This window comes from Engraulis encrasicolus, chromosome 8 (assembly GCF_034702125.1).
Source record: "Engraulis encrasicolus isolate BLACKSEA-1 chromosome 8, IST_EnEncr_1.0, whole genome shotgun sequence".
In the NCBI taxonomy this organism is placed as follows: Eukaryota; Metazoa; Chordata; class Actinopteri; order Clupeiformes; family Engraulidae; genus Engraulis; species Engraulis encrasicolus.
In genome coordinates, this window is record NC_085864.1 from 49,032,434 (window position 1) to 49,042,052 (window position 9,619).

Sequence of the window (9,619 nt, forward strand, 5' to 3'; positions counted from 1 at the left end):
ACCTTGTAAACAATTGAGTAGTTATATGGAAATAAGATAGAATCAGGGCCGTAAAATGCATTATCACCTATTCCACTCAATTTTATGGAAATTACATATTTTCATGGTCTTAAAATGTCTTATTTCTTATTTCCACTCAATTACTTAGTTATTATCATTTTTAATACAATATAGACTAGCCTACTATGAAGTGATTCAAGTACACAGACAAACACATTGTGTGCAAAACTTTATTTATTTTTCCAATCAGTTATGAGATTCATGTTCACTGATGTGAAGTTGTCAATCTGCCACCATCCAGAGGAAGTCCTGTGAACACAAACAAACAGAGAAGTCAACTGCAAGACCGGTTTCACCACGTTTATTTTTTTATGTTATCAATTCACCATCGCTAAATTTGCTTCTGAAATGCAGTACCATGTTAAATGCACGTAAATCTTCCTCAGGCTGACAACATAGCTGATTTACAAAGGCAAACTCTAGCACCTAGCTTCAGTCATTGAAAACATGGTGGGCAGAGCTAGCTAGTGGTTTCCATTGTAAAGGTACTTCTGTATGCCGTTTCATTTCCAGAACAAACATAAACCTAACACTAACTCATAAAACATGTTTGCATAAGGCTAAAGTAATTCGACGATTGAAGGTGGATTAAATCAACATCAAGACCATTTTAGCTCACCTTGAAAGTTACCCTGGTTGCTGCCTGCGTGCGACTGCGAAAGCACTGTGTGGTGCGTCTCAAACTCCACCCTTGTGTGTAACCGCAGAGATACACCAGCGGCGATCTGAGCGAGTCGAGCGACGGAAGTAATTGACTTTGTATTGAGTCGAGAGACAAAAGCGATTCTGGAGACTAGAGCGATTTGCGCGACGAGCGCGACAATTTGAAGTTGAAATCTTTTCAACTTTCTATGACGCGGTTCGGCGACAAGCCGCGACAGCCAATGACTGTATAGAGGTCAGTGACCACAGCCAATGGGAATGCTTGAATGCTTTGCCTTCTGCCTGTACGGACATACTCTAGTCTCCTCAATCTCTCGTATCGCTTGCTGCTACACTCTGTCGCTTGAATCGCGTCGCCGCTGGTGTATCTCTGCGGTCAGGGTACTCAATTAAACAACGTCAGCGTCTCTGAGCCATACTGCAAGCAGAGCGGGCAGCGTACAACTAGAACGAGTGTGCTTGAAGTACAGAAGTATACTGATTGGGACGCTCCTGTTCTGCAGTAACCAAACTTTCGTTGCCTAGCAACAACAGGACTCGCCGCCGCCACCGCGAGCTAGTTCAACTTCAGTGCAGCAGAGCCAGGCAAGGTAAGCTTCCTGACTACCTTTAATGTAGTTCTAGCTTTAACCTGCTTTCATTTTGTCTCTGAGCATTGAAGGATTTTAACTGTATACATTGCAAACACGTCTTATCAGCCGTGTTTGTGCTGAAATGGCATAGCCTACAGAGGTACATGGAAACCACTAGTTCTAGCTAGCTCTGCCCACCATGTAATGACTGAAGCTAGGTGCTAGCTAGAGTTTGCCTTTGTAAATCAGCAACGATGTCAGCCTGAGGAAGATTTACAACGTGCATTTAACATGGTACTGCATTTCAGAAGCAAATTTAGCGATGGTGAATTGATAACATAAAAAAATAAACGTGGTGAAACCGGTCTTGCAGTTGACTTCTCTGTTTGTTTGGTTGTGTTCACAGGACTTCCTCTGGATGGTGGCAGATTGACAACCTCACATCAGTGAACATGAATCTCATAACTGATTGGAAAAATAAATAAAGTTTTGCACACAATATGTTTGTCTGTGTACTTGAATCACTTCATAGTCTAGTCTATATTGTATTAAAAATGATAATAACTAAGTAATTGAGTGGAAATAAGAAATAAGACATTTTAAGACCATGAAAATATGTAATTTCCATAAAATTGAGTGGAATAGGTGATAATGCATTTTACGGCCCTGATTCTATCTTATTTCCATATAACTACTCAATTGTTTACAAGGTAATTAAGCAGAAATAATACAAGGATGCTTGGGTGGTCGTTTCTATGCAATAACATAGGAAGAGGAAATATTGCACATTACGGCCCTGATGTAGCCTAATTAGTATGAAACTACTTCGGCTGATACCGTTTAGTTACTGGCATACCTACCACCTAACTACTATGATGACACAGTAGCTGTTTCCATTAGCCTACTATTAACTAGAAACTACAGCATAATTGCACTGGAAACTGTATGGTTATTTTTGCTGTTATTAATGAGAAATTATAGTGTAATTGCACTGGAAACCATATGGTTATTTTGCTGTTATTACTAATAACAAGCAGTTATTACCATAAAATTAGACTGAAATTACTGAGAAATTAGTATGAAATTAACACCTTATTAGCGATCCGTAAAGTAAAGTGTTACCGTGAACTCTGTGTTTGTGTTACACACTGACCGTGAACAAGAGTGCATTCATACTGTACAGCATTTCATGGGAACAAACCCGCTACTTGACTAAAAGCAAATGCACCGCTGACAACTTGAAGACATCATTCCCAAAAACCCATCCCCCATCAACCCCTTTCCCTTTTGGTGCATTGAAAGCAGCAGCTCCACAACCCAAAATGTATGCCAAGACTCTAATGTTCCTCTGTTTACATCTCTCTCTCTCTCTGTGTGTGTGTGTGTGTGTGTGTGTGTGTGTGTGTGTGTGTGTGTGTGTGTGTGTGTGTGTGTGTGTGTGTGTGTGTGTGTGGTGTGTGTGTGTGTGTGAGAGAGAGAGAGAGAGAGAGAGAGAGAGAGAGAGAGAGAGAGAGAGAGAGAGAGAGAGCGCATGTGTGTGTATGTATGTGTGTGCATGCGTGTGTGTGTGTGTGTGTGGGTGTGTGTGCTGTTTACCCCTGCCTGCCCAGCAGCACTTGACTAATAATCTGGTTGTTGCTGATTCGTGTATCCTCCTGGGGGTATGGGGACCGGCCGCACCACACCCAAAACACACGCACGCACGCATGCAGGCACGCACACACACACACGCATATGCACATACTGTACACACACAAACACACTTTCTGATAGGCTACATGCACACACGCGCGCCCACGCCAACGCCCCCCCCCCCCCCCCCCACACACACACACACACCAAGTGTAGCCCCCCTTCCCCAGCCTGTTCCTCTGAGTCAGAGGGTTGAGATGATGAGTGTCCAATGAGGACATGTGCAAACCATTAGGCTAACGCTAACTTGCCATCCACATACCTAACCTAACCCCCTCCCCACTGCTGCAGCCTAGCCTCGCCTATTCTCTCTCTCTCTCTCTCTCTCTCTCTCTGTGCCGTTGTTCCGGTCATCCAGTAAAGCTCTCTCTCTCTCTCTCTCTCTCTCTCTCTCTCTCTCTCTCTCTTTCTCTGTCTCTCTCTCTCTCTCTGCAGTTTCAGTCGTCAAGTAAAGCACATGTTCAAAGGATGCCTGCGTGTGTGTGTGTGTGTGTGTGTGTGTGTGTGTGTGTGTGTGTGTGTGTGTGTGTGTGTGTGTGTCCAAAATGTTTTGTTTTTGTTTCGCTGGCACATTCTCACACCGTGTGTCCTTGAGATGAGAAAACCACACGTGTTGCTTAGGAGATGTGCTGTGCTCCCTCAGGTCTGAGCTTTTGGTCTGCAGCTATTTGACCTGTTAACACGTGTCAAACTGTCTCTGGCTCTCGTGTGGCGGTAACTGGGCTATGTTGTTACTGTGTGTGTGTGTGTGTGTGTGTGTGTGTGTGTGTGTGTGTGTGTGTGTGTGTGTGTGTGTGTGTGTGTGTGTGTGTGTGTGTGTGCAGTGCACGCGCATGTCCTACTTGATGTTTGCTGCATTAACAAACACAACCGCGCTGCCTTCTGTGGATGGTGGGACAATTCTGCTGATGTCTTGGAATGCATGTATCTGACGATCAACAGGTAGAAAACCTGTAACACTGCACTGCTAACAAGACCAATAATTAAAACGCATGCAAAAATACATCGTTAATGTCACCTCTTGCATACTATTAATCATGAAAACAATTACTGCTGTATGGATGAGACATAAAACATGCTGCCAACCGCGACTCTAAATGAACAGCAGCCAACCGGCCAAATGCTGCTGAAATTTTAGTTTGTCTGGTAGAAAAGACCAACCTACTAGTCACGTTGACCCATTAGGGAGTGAGTGTTTGGCTAGTAAGATTAACATCTACTAGCCATTTTGTCTAGTAATGAAAAAAGCCAAAGTGCCAACACTGTTCAAATGGGCAGAATTTAATAATGATACATACTGGCAATTATAATGAGAATACCAGGAACAAGAATACTGACAAAACTGGCCATAGGGGCAGACAATATTTAATACTTAAATTGGGTTGCAGACTGAGGAAGGCACCTGCTAAAACACATCTGTGCACAAAAATAAAAAAAACAGTTTGATGCAAGGTGAGCCCCTTTCTGTTTGAATATAAGTGTTTTATTTGGGCCAGCACCCTCAAAATGAATCAAGAAACCTTGAGTGAAGCCTGCTACCTGCCATAATTTATACTTGCAATAGTAACACCCCCACCAGCGGAAATAATGAACTCAGGTGCCTCATAACTGAAGTCCTCACATCCTCACTGCACTGAGGGTTTCTGTTGTGTGTGTGATGTAATATCTGTGTGATGTAATATCTGTGTGTGTGTGTGTGTGTGTGTGTGTGTGTGTGTGCATGTGTGTGTGTGTGTGTTCTCATGCCCCCACCCCCCACTTGAGATGTCCTAGCTTCACCAGGTCACTATCACACAACACACACAAGAAACGAAACAAAAAAGACACAAAAAGTGAAAGAAAAAGAAAACAGTCGTAGAGAGGAGAGAGAGAGAGAGAGAGAGAGAGAGAGAGAGAGAGAGAGAGAGAGAGAGAGAGAGAGAGAGAGAGAGAGAGTAAGTAAGCCCAGCTGGGTCTCATTACGTGGTTGGCCGCGGCTTCAAGGTGCCCCCCTCTGCTGCCCCCTCTGCCCTCTCTTGCCCCCTCTGCCCGCCGCTCCAGGCCCCATTGTGGCCTCACAGCAGGTTCTCCTCACGGGGGCCAGGGGGCACGACCTCCACCTTTGACCCCCAGCGGAGGAGAAGGGAGAAGCCAACACAACCCCCATCCCCAACAACCCCCACCCNCACCCCCGACTCCAATACGACACCCAAACACTTACCCACCACCACACCACCACCAATATGACTCTAAACAACCCCTTCTCCCACCCCGACTCCAATACGACACCCAAACAACCCCCACACACCCCCTACCACCACCACCACCACCATAGACTTTAAACTAGTGTTTCTCAACAGGGGCGCTACAGCCCCCCAGGGGGCATTGGGGAGACCTATGGGGCCCTATGGAGCCCGATATATATATTCAATAAAATAGACTAATGCATTGGCAGGCTTATGTAAAGGGGGTGTTTGTTAAAAAAGGTTGAGAATCACTGCTGTAAACATCCCCTGCTCCCAACCCCTGCCTCCAACCCAACCCCCAAACACCCCCCCCCCCCCCCACCACCACCACCACCAATATGACTCTAAACAACCCATGCCCCCACCCCGACTCCAACACATCCCCAACACAACCCTCACCACCACCACAACACCACCACCTCCACCATGACTAAACAGCCCCCGACTCCCAACATAAGCCCCAAGCACCCAGGACTCCAACCCAACCCCCGACTACAACCATCCACACCACACACACACCACCACCACATCCACCATCACCACCACCACCACCACCACATCCACCAATATGACTCTAAACAACCCCTGCCCCCACCCCCACCACACACACACACACCACCACACACCCCCCCCGCCCCCCACCACCACCACCACCACCAATATGACTCTAAACAACCCCTGACCCCACCCCCGACTCCAACTATCCCCACCACCCCGACTCCCCACCACCACCCCAGACTCCCTCCCCTACTCCCTCCGACCCCATAATAGCAGAGTGAGAAGCCTCCAACCAGCCCCCAAATGACCACTCCACCACCAACCACTAACTAACCACACAGGGGTGGGGAACCTTTTTCATTCGAAGGGCCACTTCAAATTCATCCGAGGGCCGGAAAAGTCCTCCGAGGGCCGTACAATGGACACAGACCAGGATTTTCCCCTTCACTTTAGGCCTATATTGAAGGCAGCCACCTTTTAAACAAACACCACCTTCTCTAGGTTCCCTGAATATAACTTAATTGTATTGCAAAAGCATTTTCTAAGATTAATTTACAAAATAGGTCATATTTTATGTGAAGCTGAATAACATTAAAATTGTATCGGGAGCTGGGTAAAACGGCCTCAAGGGCTACAAACGGCCCTCGAGGCATAGGTTCCCCACCCCTGCAGCCCTCGAGACATAGGTTCCCCACCCCTGCTCTACACGAATCCACATCCTCTAACCAGAACTCTTCATCAACTATCACCACTCTCCCATTGGGCAGGGAGCACCTGGTTGGCCTGATTGAAGTTAAAAAGTGCAGAATTGTGACATGATGCGGCATTAAAAAAATAAAAAAACATCTGCCATGTTGAGTACAGTTGGTAGACATGCCATCCTAGCTCATTGTTATGAAACTGTCAATGCAAATGTGTTGTGTAATTTGCCTTCCGGAGGGGGGTTTGGCTTTCAACCAGCCCTCACCATAGTGGTGTCAACAATGATCGATCCTTAGATCCAATCCAGATCCAGATCCAGATCCAGAATCGATCCGGCAAGTTCCAGAATCGATCCGGCAATTTTTTTAAGTTTCAATTACTTCCATGGATATTTCGGGAGCAAATGAATGTTAAATTAAATAAAAACACTTCAAACATTGCAAGACTGATACAGACTGATACAGAAAACAGCCAATAAATTGTTGCTCAGTATCTGACTACTTGTATTTCCTCATCATGGCTGAACATTTGCTTTGCGTTCAGTAGAAATGTAATGCATTGCAATGCATTGTAGAATTGAATCGAATCGGATTGGATCTAATAGAATCGAATCGAATCGGATCTACTACCTCCCGAATCGTGATCGAATCGGATCGTGAGGGCAGTGCCGATCCACACCACTACCTCACCATCCCACATCCCCCGTCCCAAAACCGCTAACAAACACCACCATCCTCCAACCCTGCAGCCCTCACCATCCCACCATCCTCCGCCCTAAACCCACTAACTAAGACCACCATCCTCCGCCCTAAAACCACTAACTAAGACCACATCCTCCACTAACTAAGACCACCATCCTCCGCCCTAAAACCACTATCTAAGACCACATCCTCCACTAACTAAGACCACCATCCTCCGCCCTAAAACCACTAAATAAGACCACCATCCTCCACTAACTAAGACCACCATCCTCCGCCCTAAAACCACTAACTAAGACCACATCCTCCACTAACTAAGACCACATCCTCCACTATCTAAGACCACCATCCTCCGCCCTAAAACCACTAACTAAGACCACATCCTCCACTATCTAAGACCACCATCCTCCGCCCTAAACCCACTAACTAAGACCACCATCCTCCGCCCTAAAACCACTATCTAAGACCACCATCCTCCGCCCTAAAACCACTATCTAGCCCTACTAAACACCACTAACTAAGACCACCATCCTCCGCCCTAAAACCACTAACTAAGACCACATCCTCCACTATCTAAGACCACCATCCTCCGCCCTAAAACCACTAACTAAGACCACATCCTCCACTATCTAAGACCACCATCCTCCGCCCTAAAACCACTAACTAAGACCACCATCCTCCACTAACTAAGACCACCATCCTCCGCCCTAAAACCACTAACTAAGACCACCATCCTCCGCCCTAAAACCACTAACTAAGACCACATCCTCCACTAACTAAGACCACCATCCTCCGCCCTAAAACCACTAACTAAGACCACCATCCTCCAACTTCGAACCACAAATCCTCCAACTCCTTACCAGCTGAGAGAGAGCTGAGAGATATCCTGACCACATATGCTTAGTATGCCCAACTCCCAACCACCCCCCATCCTCCTCCTCTCACCAGCCCCCACCACCACCACCCTCTGCGTTCCACAACCCGCACCATCCTCCGACTCTTAGCCACCCCCCCCAACTCACACACACACACACACAGGGCCGCTCACAGCCACCCCCCCCCCCCCCCCCACTCAATACAACTTCAATGTAAGGTTACACTTTACTTGACGCCGGCGTCATATGCATGGCATGACAAGGTCATAACAGTGTCATAACATTATGTCAATACCATAAATACTTTATGGTCAGGAAAAGATGTCATAGTATGGCCTGTCTTTACCAAAACCGAATGTCCCTTAATGGCAACAGTCATAACATGTTCATGACATTGACATAACATTTAGGACATGTCCACGACTGCATTACGACACTGTTATGACACCGTCCAATCCCCATTCCCCCACCCCTTGGGCCCAGGACAACTGACCCCTTTTGCCTCCCACCTTCCGACTTCAACCATCCCCCACCCATCCACTGACCTGACCCCCCCATACCCCCGATGGTCTCAATCCTTCCTGCTGATTCAATTAGTGGCAGCGGAGATAGAACAGAGTCACACAGAAGAGAGAGAGAAAGAGAGAGACAGAGACATACAGAGAGAGAGAGAGAGAGAGAGAGAGAGAGAGAGAGAGAGAGAGAGAGAGAGAGAGAGAGAGAGAGAGAGAGAGAGAGAGAGAGAGAGAGAAAGCACAGCACACCAGATCCTATGACATAACTCAGCAAACTTGAGTGAGTCAGACAACAGAAGAAAGAAGAGAGATCACTGGAGAGAAAGAGGGAGATGAGGGAGATGAGGGGGAAGGGTGGAAGGAGTCCTGAGAAACAAAGCATCCGATATAGTGAAAACACAAGGCAAAGATAAAGTGAAAACACAAGGCACAGAATGAATGAAAAGTCTACTTTCGTGACTATCTACTACACCAGTGATTCTCAAAGTGTGGTCCGGGGACCACTAGTGGTCCTTGACAGAGCTCAGGTGGTCCGCGAGGGGATTTCTATTTTACCATGACAAGCTAGCAGTATGCTGTATTTGTAACATTATTGCAAAGCTAAACATAGCATTTTCACTACAATAAGACAGGCGTATGAATGTGGATAAAAAAGTAAGCGATCTGCGTCGAAATTAGCAGTGTCACCCATCAACTGTCAATTCAGTTGACAGCCGGTACCTGAACATATTTGCGGGTACAAAGTGGTCCTCGGTCTGAAAAAGTTTCAGAAACACTGTACTACACTAATGCTTGAGCTGCCCCCAGTCCCGGACTCAGGGACGGAGACGTGGACAAACTCAGGCCCGCGGGCCACATGCGGCCCCCTGAGCCATTTCATGTGGCCCCCAGAGCCTTTACAAGAAAGACAACTTTTAAATCCAAATTCAAACGGTTACTCAATATTCTTAAAATGCTACCTAAAACAAGAGTCTTGCGAATTTAAGATTAACCAAATACATAGGCTTCATCTACATACATTTAATTACAATGTGCAGGAATATCATTGCTGCCAAGTTACGTCATTGTGCACACTATGTTTTATCATTGATATGAGCAAGTTGTCTGTGGCATGCCGCA

At 46.4% G+C, this 9,619-nt stretch overlaps 1 long non-coding RNA gene across 1 annotated transcript; it reads right to left on the reverse strand.

Moving 5' to 3' along the window:
- Positions 1-216: 216 nt before the first annotated feature.
- On the reverse strand, positions 217-713 carry LOC134453753 (uncharacterized). The gene is made up of 2 exons (XR_010035726.1): positions 680-713; positions 217-309 (listed from the first exon to the last, which is right to left on the reverse strand). It is a non-coding gene; the product is annotated as an uncharacterized LOC134453753 (long non-coding RNA).
- Between the last annotated feature and the right edge of the window lie 8,906 nt (positions 714-9,619).